Raw genomic sequence first — 10,522 nt, forward strand, 5'->3', positions numbered from 1 at the left:
GTATGGTTATAAAAGGCCTAAAACAAAATTAAGAGACATACAACTTATCACACAAAATGAGAACAGAAAGGCAGGATCATCACATTTGATTTTTTATCTTACACCAAAAGTTATATGGTTTAGTGAAAATAAATGTGGTATATTTATTTGTTTATATGGGCTTTGATGGATTTGTGGAAATAAATGCCTCTTTTACAACAGGATTTACTTGTGCTTCTTTTGCATCACTTCACTTCTATCCTACAGACTGTCTAATGTTAGTGTTGTTGTATTGCAGTTGTAATGCCGACTCTTACCAGTAGATGGCGGTAATTCACCAAATTCTGCCACCTGCATAGACAAACAGTGTTAGCACCGTGCTTTGTGGGAAACAGTATGCCATATAGACTGGTCCATTGCATACTGAGAAATTTTCCTGGATCAGTAGGATATCTGGGGATTTTTGCTATGCTGCAGATTTTGCAAGTTTTCACATACCGACTACTACATACTGAATTTCAGCCAAAATAGTAGGCAGTTTGGAAAACAGCCGTAGCCTCCTGTCTGTTCCTGAAACAGTGAAATGAAGCCATCCTGCAGACGCAGCCACATTGGATATGACGCTGGCTTGAGCTTCCTCTCTAACAGCTATAGGACGTCCATCAGTCATGTGAGCTGAGCTGTGTCTCTGATTGATGATCCTAATATCTTCTTAACCACCAAGCTAGAAATAATTTCACTCCCCGGACAGTGTGTGTAGATAGCAAAACCAGGGTTTCAGACCCAAGCCGAGACTGTAAATATGTTTTTTAGTGCCGTAAGAGTCATTTTTTTTTCTTTTTGGCTTGGTATGTTTGTGGTTTCCAGTATTTCTGCAGTCAGCCTCATGTGGATTCTTGATGAACAGCAACTTTTGGCACTTCTGCATAGGCTTCATTTTTCTAAACTGGATGTTGCCCCTTAGGCAGTCTGACCCCATTGTGACGTCTTCATGTGCTTGCAGATGTAGAAACCCTTTTTTAATATCTTAAAACTCACACGCTAAAAGCAGCCACAGAATAATAGGAATTATAACAGATAGAAATCACATCAAGACAATGTGTGTGGATATGGAACCAAAACAGAATAGAGTAGTCATTTTAACAAGTACAACGAAATTGAAGTCACAGCAGCAATCAAGAAAACAAAAGTAAGAACGTCCAAAAAGGTCCATAAGAAAATAGATGCTGACAGCTTGTCATGCTCCATCTCTGTCTCCTGGATCCTGTCTGCTCACAGCAGGTGAAGCTCTTCTAATGTGGCGTTGGTGTCTGATGTTAGCTCCGTTAGCCATGTCTGTGAATAGCATGATGCTACTCTGCCCTCTGGTATTCCCTCTGTTGCTGGGTTAGCATGGCTAGCTTGTCCATCTTATTGGAGATAGATCTTACGTTCCCAATAACGATGGATGGAAGGACAGGTCAATATTGTCACTTCTTATAGCTCACACCTGAGAACCAGCACGCCGTCCTCACCTCCTTCTCCTCACCTTGTGGGAAGACATCAGGCCTTACACCAGTTAGCATTGACATGCTACAGGCTGCTAACAGCTGAGATCACATGTAAACAATGCAGCCATGGTTACATGTAGGATCTCCAGACAAACACAGGAGAAAAGTAGTAAAAATATCACTGAAGCCACAAAAAGTTTGGTGTCCATAACCAACACATGAGCCATACAAAGTAATGCTCCACTCCAAATACAAAGATGACGAAAAAGAGACAAAAAAACGTACAAGAACGGACAAATAAGAGAGAGCTACTGCAAAAGGCAGCCATAGCCAAAAGGGCAGTGCCTGGCAAACAGTATAAACAAAACCACAAATAGGAGAATATAAAAGATATTAAAAAATCATTAAAAAAAACACATCATCCAACATGTTAAATCTGGGTTACCATAATCCAGTTAAGCAAATCTCATGTATTGTGTTACAGAATCAAATAGTCTCTTCATTTTGTCTTGATTTGAAGGAAAACTAATCCCGGTGCAAAAACCAAAAGGTTACCATTTTTGAATCACCGGTGATCTCTTCAGGATTATGTGCTGTACACTTTGTCCACTAGGGACACCAAAGCTGATACTGTTATATCCTTACAGCTGCTTTCACTTTCATAGCTCATTCTTGATGTTTAAACTTTTTGATGATTTTTTTGATCAAAATCCATTTCATTTTGAGAAAAAGTGTAGTTCATCTACGAGGTTGCTCAGGGATTTAGTATTTGAAAAGAGACAACAAGAAAGGACCCCGTTATACTGAAGAGGTAAAGATAAAAGATGGATGGGCATAAATAAATGTCTAAAATATAAAACATTTTGTTGGCTTCTTCCATTTTGCTAATCCAGACTTTTCTTTAGATTTTTAACCCAGATCATTTTTTCAATCCTGCTCATCTACTTTAAACAACTCAGACTTAATCTGGCTAAAAATCTAGATTAAATTACCCAACCCAATCCAACATTTCAAATTTGATTTTGTGCAGCCTCTTCTAAAGATCTGATAACTTTAATCTGAATGGATTATATTGATCACCTGGAGCCTGATTATCCCTGAAACGCTCCTTTTATCAGCCCCTGATTTGAGATTATCACAGGAGACTGAATCAAGCCACGAAACTCCGCTCATGCTGATGCACGCCCGCTCACCTCAGCCTGCATGTGGAGGCACACTTGAGCAGAATCCATACCGTTATATAAATCAATGGTGCCCATCAGGTGTGCACGCTGTGTGCAGGAGCTGGGAAACAGGCGGGAAAAAACTCAATTAGAGGAGTAAATGACAATCTGCTGCAAGACAAAACCAGAAATGAGCTGGCGGAGGAAAGAGAAGAAATGCCACATTCAGGGACCGCTGCAGTCCCACTCGTGTAATGATCTTGAATCAGAGGCCGCTAAAAGGACAATTTTCCTCCCCAGGCTGTAATGTGTGATACTCATCAGCCTCTCTGCCTCAAATAGAAACTGATGTGCCGGCTCTCTGCCTGTTTCTTGAGAATGCAGGAGTTTCAATTACCTCGCCTCAGCGCCGGCCAATCTTAATAACCTCTTTCTTAATTCGTGTTCACGTCGGCGACGAGGTGTAGCATCCAGGCGTTTCCCCTCACGACGGACCGGCGAATACAAGACTGGCACCACTTAGCTCCCATCAGGACCCCCCGCCCTCCCTTGCTAACCGCCCAGCTCCTGTGGAATAAAGGTCAAGTAATCAGGCATCTGGAAGGACAGCTCATTTGTCATCCCTTGATAAATGCGTCAGCGGCTAATCTGTGGAGCAAGACCCCGCCGCGCCGCCCCGAACAGAAAGGTTAACCGATTCAAAACAGGACGGGATGGAGGCGGTTCGTTGGAAAAAGAATAAAACTCCATTCTGATTCAATTGTTTGGTGGCTATTTCTGGAGCAGTGGATTGTGGGAAGGCACCGACAATAACCTCCACCCCACCGCTAAATGACAGCAGACTGCAGCGAACATTAACTGTGACAAGACATTACCAGCCATGAGGCGACACGTTTCACTGCATGAAAGAGAAGCTGCTCCCTTCATCCCTCCTCTTCCTCTCACTTCATCTCTGCCTCCCTGCAGGTCCTCCTCTCGTCTGCTCAAAGTCAGACGCTGAAGCGAGACTTTTCAACGCTTTTTTCGCTGACTGACGATCCTGCAGAGGTTCTTAAAGTACAGACAACTCAAAGAAAACCTCCCATCAAATAATCACAAGGGCTCGTCACAACTTCCTGCGTGTCGCATTCTGCAGAGTTGCATTAAGAGGCTGTAGCTATTTGCAGAGGAGGTAAAAGTAAACACATTCTTACCAAAAAGAGCACATATTTCTGTTAAAGGAAGGGTGGTTTGATCTCCAATGAAGAAAAGGAAACAACAGACGCTTTGAGGTGTACTCACAAGGTCGAAGGAACAGCATCCCACAGAAAAACAGTTTTAGCAGCAGCAAAAATAACTGAAATCCTTCTCACATAAGATGCTTTTTATAGTGAATGATTCTCCCTTCTAATAAAGTTTATAAAAGGAAACAATTCCTAGAAAATTGAACTTAAAAGGCATTAACTTATATTCCTTTTTCTTGGTGCTGATTAGCCCACCCACTCTCCCTGCTGCCCCTGCAAACTTCAACTTTCTTAACTTCCTCCACTCCAGCTCCTCTTTTTCACTCTGTCTGATTTCAACAGTGACACATGCAATGCCACTGATTCCCGCTCTGCTCAGGGGGTCTTGACTGCCTTGACTTTTCATGTATTCACATAAAAAAGAGAGGATTTATACTCCCCCCACCTTTGATGACGATCAAAGGACTAATGGCCCCTTGGTTCTGCGCTGCTGCTCTCCCTGCCTTGGCTTTTCATGTATAAAAAGAGGTGGTACTCCTCTCTCTGCCTCAGGCTTTGCCTTTCTCAACAGGCATACAGAGGGACAGGGGGCTCCCTCAGTGTCATAGATACTGTTACTACTGATTCAGTTCTTTATCGTGTGGTCTTTGTTGATGCTCTCCCTGCCTTGCTGTTGTTTTTTTATATAACCTTTAGCGTTCCACTTAGTCATGTGGAATGATAAAGAGCCTTCAAAACAGATTTTCAAGCATCTTTTGTATTGGTGCTGATGTTCGCTCTGTTCTTTATCTTGGGGATCTTTGCTGATGCTCAGCCTGCCTTATTTATTTATTTTTGGGAAATGAAAGAAATGGACTGTATGCTTCTCCTACCTAAAGCTTTCCGAATAGGCATGTGAAAGGGCAGGAAGATTCAGGAACACATTTGACAAACCTCAAATCTCTGTTGCTGATGCTCTACCTACATTGGCTTTTATGGACATGAAAGAGATTCGAGGTGTGCTCCCCCAACCTTTGGCAATAGGGAGCTCCTATAACAGTTTTTACCAACGTCATATGTCTCGTCACTGATGCTCGGTCTATTTTGTACCCCGAGGGTCTTCAATGATGCTCTTCCTGCCTTGGCTTTTATTTTTATAAAGATATTGGAAGTGTAATCTTGCTAGCTCCAGAAGTCCACATAGGCATGTGGAAGGGCAGTGAGTTTCCAGGACTGATAATGTAGAAAGAAATTTTGACTATGCATCTTTTAACTTAAATAAATAAATAAATAAATTTCAAAAAATGCTGCTCGGCTTCAGAAAAAAGGAAGATCAAAACTCAAATACTTGGAACACAAGTTAAAGTTTCTGCTCAGGCCCTGTAACCCTCAGGTGTAACCAAGTTTTAATAGTTTGATGAAGAGCTAAATGTGGACATCTGGAAACAATTAAGCCTCAAACTGCAGCACAGATAAGTTTTAGAAAGTTCTTGATGAAAAATGAAATCAGGCACAGGTGTCTTTTCATTATCAACCACAAGGGGAAAAAGCAAGCAGATCTTAAAAACCACATTTTAAAAAACAGAAAGCACAATGGTCAAAACTGCTCGTCATCACCTCCTAATAACCGTAAAACACACTTTTTGCAAGTCGTTCATTCCTTGCTCTGAATATTTGCTCTGATGAAAACTCGATCAGTGTATGCACAAACAAGTCCTTTACAGTGAAAGAAAATGTTTGCCAAACTTTGTGACGCATATCCAGAGGACCTTGGAGACTGTGTGTGTTTTTATTCCTAAACTGAATTACCTCAAAGGCCCTCACGGCCATGATTTATTAGACCAGATCTGAATCATCAGTGTGCTCACAGGGACCTATTTCCTGGAGAAATACCCGCCAAATTATTCCCATCATAATCATCTCCCTGCTCGCTTCTGATGAGAAAAGGCAGCCGCGTAATTTCATTAGTTTTTATTAAATTTTGATTGGATGTTATTATTTTGTCTTGACTGTGACACTCTGAAGTATCTGGAGAGTTTTTCTTTTCCACAAAAACGAGACCTTTGGTTACTCCAGTGATGAATAATCCAACAAAAGTCCAGTTGCCAGATTCTTCTGTGGTTTTATCAGCACGTTTTTGGCAGGTGATCATTGTTTTAAAGTTGAAGCTGTATCATCTGGGACATGCACTGAGATCTGTGAATCTCCCCTGACCACAATCAGCGTTTAAATGTCATTCTCAAACAGACTGAGGCCGACAGTGTGCAGTCTGCAGTGTTGGTATTTGAAGCTCAACTTTGTGACAAAATAACCTTTAAACAGGTGGGAGACTGGAGGTGCTTTTCTATCACCAATTACTGGAGTCTTTTCTGTCCAAACCCCCGGCAGGCAGGGATCGATGTGTCTGTCCGTGCAGATCACAGCAACACTCAGCTCTCAGTGTTCACTTATGTCTGCACTCTAGCTTGTAAAGACGGCAGAGCTGAAGTAACAGGCCAAGTCAAGATGGTGGTTCTCCCGTCAGTCAAAATAATGCAGGTGTTTTTGTTTTTGAGCCCAGTAATGATCAAACCACAGAAAACCTTGATGTTTCTCAGAATGTTTCAGAGGACTTTCTTTGGCTCATAAAGTCTCTCCTAGTTTACTTTTCAATCTACAAAAAGCAAAGCGAAAGTTCAGGCAGGCCACAAAGTCAAGATTTGTTGACAGAACATCAGCAAAATGTCTTCTATTTCTGTGCCTGTCAACTCTGCAAACCACCTTACAACCCTTCTCCTCCCCAGCTCCTCCTTTTATGTCGTCTGATTTCACCAGTGTCTTTGTTCTGTTTTTGCTCCTGTTCTTCTGTCCCCGGCCCTACTTATATGAAAATGGAAGAGAGGGAAGGTGTGCTCTCCCTACCGCAGACTTTGATATTCCACTTACACACCAAAATGGGCAGGAGGCTCCCAGAACAAAGCCATACCCTCGGATAAAACATATTGCATGCAAATATTTAACTCTTCTGTCTGACTGAAGTACAGTTAAAAAAAATTAATCCTTTTTTCAGCATAAAAAAGACATTTTTGAACCAGATACCAGAATAAAAATTGATGTGGTAAAGCTTGGTCCAAAGGAGCTTTGCTTTCTTTGCTTCTGAAAGTCTCCAGTGGACTCTCAAGGAGCTGCAGATTCCAGTGTCTTTAGCAGTGTTGCTGCTGCTTTGCCTACTTCAGCCTTTAAAATATTGACATTAAACAGAGTGGAGATGTGCTCTACCCACCTTGGGATTTGATGTTTTACGTAGGCACATGTTAGGGCAGGGAGCTTCCTGAACAGAGGCATACCACTAAATATAACTTATTGCCTTTCAGTCTGCTTTTCTGCAGGACTCTCCTGAAAAAAGGAATTAACAATTGATTTTTGAAGTTACTTTTTGGTCATTGTGACCGTTGATAGAACAGCTGAAGAGAAAAAGAGAAACTGAGAGCAGGGATCAAGGGAAGACGTGCACCACATGGTGGAATCTGGGAATTGAGTTATTTCTGTCCCAGTTCTCCCTCTACTTTCTCTTCTTTTCTCTTCCTTTCCTCATCTTTCCTCAGTTCCTCTGCTGACTTTTCATTTTTCTGTCCTTTCTTTTCTTGTTTTTTTTTTTTTTTTTCCTCTGCTTATTTTACCACCTGTTTCACTGGTTTTATTTCCGTCCATATCATTTACCTTCCATTCCCTCCCTCTCCTTTCTCTATTTTTCCTTTCCTTTCCTTTCCTTTCCTTTCCTTTCCTTTCCTTTCCTTTCCTTTCCTTTCCTTTCCTTTCCTTTTCTTTCCTTTCCTTTTCTTTCTTGACCTTTCCTTTCCTTTCTTGACCTTTCCTTTTCTTTCTTGACCTTTCTTTTTCTTTTTTTCCTTTCCTTTGGTTTTTTCCTTTCCTTTCCTTTCCCATTGCTTAAGTGTTTTCATTTCCTTCTTTCCTGCGTTATTTTTTTCTTACTTCTTCTTTCCCTTTCCTTTCCTTTCCTTTCCTTTCCTTTCCTTTCCTTTCCTTTCCTTTCTTGACCTTTCCTTTTCTTTCTTGATCTTTCCTTTTCTTTCTTGACCTTTCCTTGGGTTCTTTCCTTTCTTTTCCTTTCCTTTCCTTTCCTTTCCTTTCCTTTCCTTTCCTTTCGCTTAAGTCTTTTCATTTCCTTCTTTCCTGCGTTATTTTTTTCTTACTTCTTCTTTTCCTTTTTTTTTTTTTACTTTCCTATTGTTCCTTTCCTTTCCTTTCCTTTCCTTTCCTTTCCTTTCCTTTCCTTTCCTTTCCTTTCCTTTCCTTTCCTTTCCTTTTTTGTTCCTTTTCCTTTCCTTACTTGTCTTTTTCTTTCCTTTCCTTCTGCTGGAGTCTTTTAATTTCCTTCTTTTCTGCCTTATTCTTTTCTTTCTTGTTCTTGAAGAGAGGGGAGGTGTGCTCTGCCTTCCTCAGTATTTGGCATTCCACATAGACACACAGAAGGTCAGGAGCTCTTAGAGAGGAAGGCATGATGTAATCAAAGTATGAAAAAAGTCACATCACATTTATTGAGAGAGTTTGACAACAGACCATCGAGTCTGTATAAACAGGGAACAATAAAACACATAGATTTACTCCATTACAGGTCGAGGATAGGCACAGATTTCTTTTCCTTTTGCAGTCCAAATAACATGGTAATAGATACAAACAATTAATTCAGAGGCTACTACCCAAGCCAAAGTTAAATGTGATTTGTGCCTCATACTGATGTTGCCGGCACATGTTGGAGTTCACTTTTGTTCAATAGAAGGAGACTAAAATGTAGTCAGTGGTCAAGTCTGAGAATTTGGCGTCACGTCACTCCTCCTCTCCTTGCTGTTTCTCATTAAAAAGTTTGAAATTAAGAACAGGGCGTCAAACCTCGCTCTTCGTCACTTTCTCATCGAATCAGCTGCTTTGCATGTCACCTGCTTAGCCTGCACTTTAACACACACACACACACTCACACACTCACAATCGCACAGACTCAGTAACCTTGTACAAAGATTTATTTTTTGCAAGCTCAGTGGCCCGTTGTGTCAGAGCTAATTGAAGGTGTGAAATATGCTAATGAGTGTGTGTGCGGGCTGACAGATACTCAATGTTCATTCCATCATGCAAATGTGCTACAGCTGAATATTTTCCTGCTGTGTTTATGAATCAGCTGATCGATAAGTCATTTGAGCTGATGCTGTGTGAGCGTGTGTGTGATTGACAGCCGTGTTAATAGATGACTTTGGCTTTCACACAAACTGCCAAGCTGCGGCGCAGGTAATGAGGGAAGCCCCGCCCACTGGCTCATAGGAATCCTGAGTGTTGCCATCTTCAGAGGTTGACTGACAGATCTTTAATCACACGCAGCACCTGCGACTGAAAACACGTCTGTGGATAAGGAGCCAACGTGACCACAATGAAAAAATTAATTGATTCAGGAGCTACGGTCAGATGTGACGGTTTGGATGTCACCTTCGTGTTTAATGGAGCCAAATATTCATCATATTTCAACAACCAGCAAATGCTGAGTTTGATGAACAACATGTCTTCCTATTCTATAAAAGTGAAGCCAAAATTCCCCCTAAACCTGCCGCTAACGCCTTTTAATCTAAGAAAAGAGCAGCCAATCCCAGCAGCTGTGGACAGACCTGATAAAAGCCCCTCCTCCACTCTCAGTCCCGTAATATGAGTTGACACCTCAGGGTGACGTATGACTCTGAGGCAGGCTGCTGAAAGCTTGATAGCATCTCCTTCACACTGCCAGGCTCTGAGGTTTGGAGGGCGACAGAGGGGAGGAGGCTGTTAGAGGCTGACACATGAGGTGATGAAGGTTTGGAGGTTTGGAGGAGGTGAAGGGATGAAGGGACGGGCTGTTGGGAGGTTAGGTTTAACCTCACGGTGACAGATCTGTAAACACAAGGTTGGGTGTTTCATTTTCATCAAGTCAAATCCACAGAAAAGACTCATTTTAACCACGAAATCCAATCAGCTACAGTGTCGTGACTGAGTGGAGACAGAGACACTTCTTTCTTTTCTTTTGCCCTTTTTTTGAATGCAAAAATCTCCAACATAACTGAGTGAAAAAAATATCCCGCTCAGTTCATGTACCTTGCTTTCATCAGTCAGTAGAAGCATAATATATATATATATATTAATATAGTAAAAGTTTAGAAAATTTCCCTCTTAAAGAGCCTTAAAGGGTTAGTTCAGTTTTTTTGAAGTGTGGTTGTATAAGCTCTATGTGACCACTAAGGACATTAGATACAGTAGAAAGTTGTCTCCTCTCCCTCAGTAAGACACAGACTGTAATCGATGGTGACGAGGAAATAGACGCTAACAGGGACAGACGGTACCAAATTCAAAGGCTATTTTCTCTGCCTACAAGAACTAAAATCAAAAAGTAATACCACAGTTTAAGAGTACGCTACATAAAATATTTTTTAAGTGCATTAAGTCTTCGGAAATTTAAACATTTATCTGGACCTAACTAACTGGTCATGTGTCCTTCCGCGCAGCGCTAGTGCGCTCCGTCCCCCCTCCTCCTTTCAGCTGTAGGGAATGTAAACAAGCTATGCTTCAGGCGCCTCGTGTAAGTTTGATCAAGTATCATAATTCTTTTGTTTGTACTCTAAGGATTGTGAGGCAGCATAGGAAATTCAAAATGAGTGACTATGACAGCGACGAT

The sequence above is a fragment of the Halichoeres trimaculatus genome, unplaced genomic scaffold (genome assembly GCF_033239565.1).
Source record: "Halichoeres trimaculatus isolate MK-OKI-2021-1 unplaced genomic scaffold, fHalTri1.1 fHalTri1_scaffold_10, whole genome shotgun sequence".
Classification (NCBI taxonomy): domain Eukaryota; kingdom Metazoa; phylum Chordata; class Actinopteri; order Labriformes; family Labridae; genus Halichoeres; species Halichoeres trimaculatus.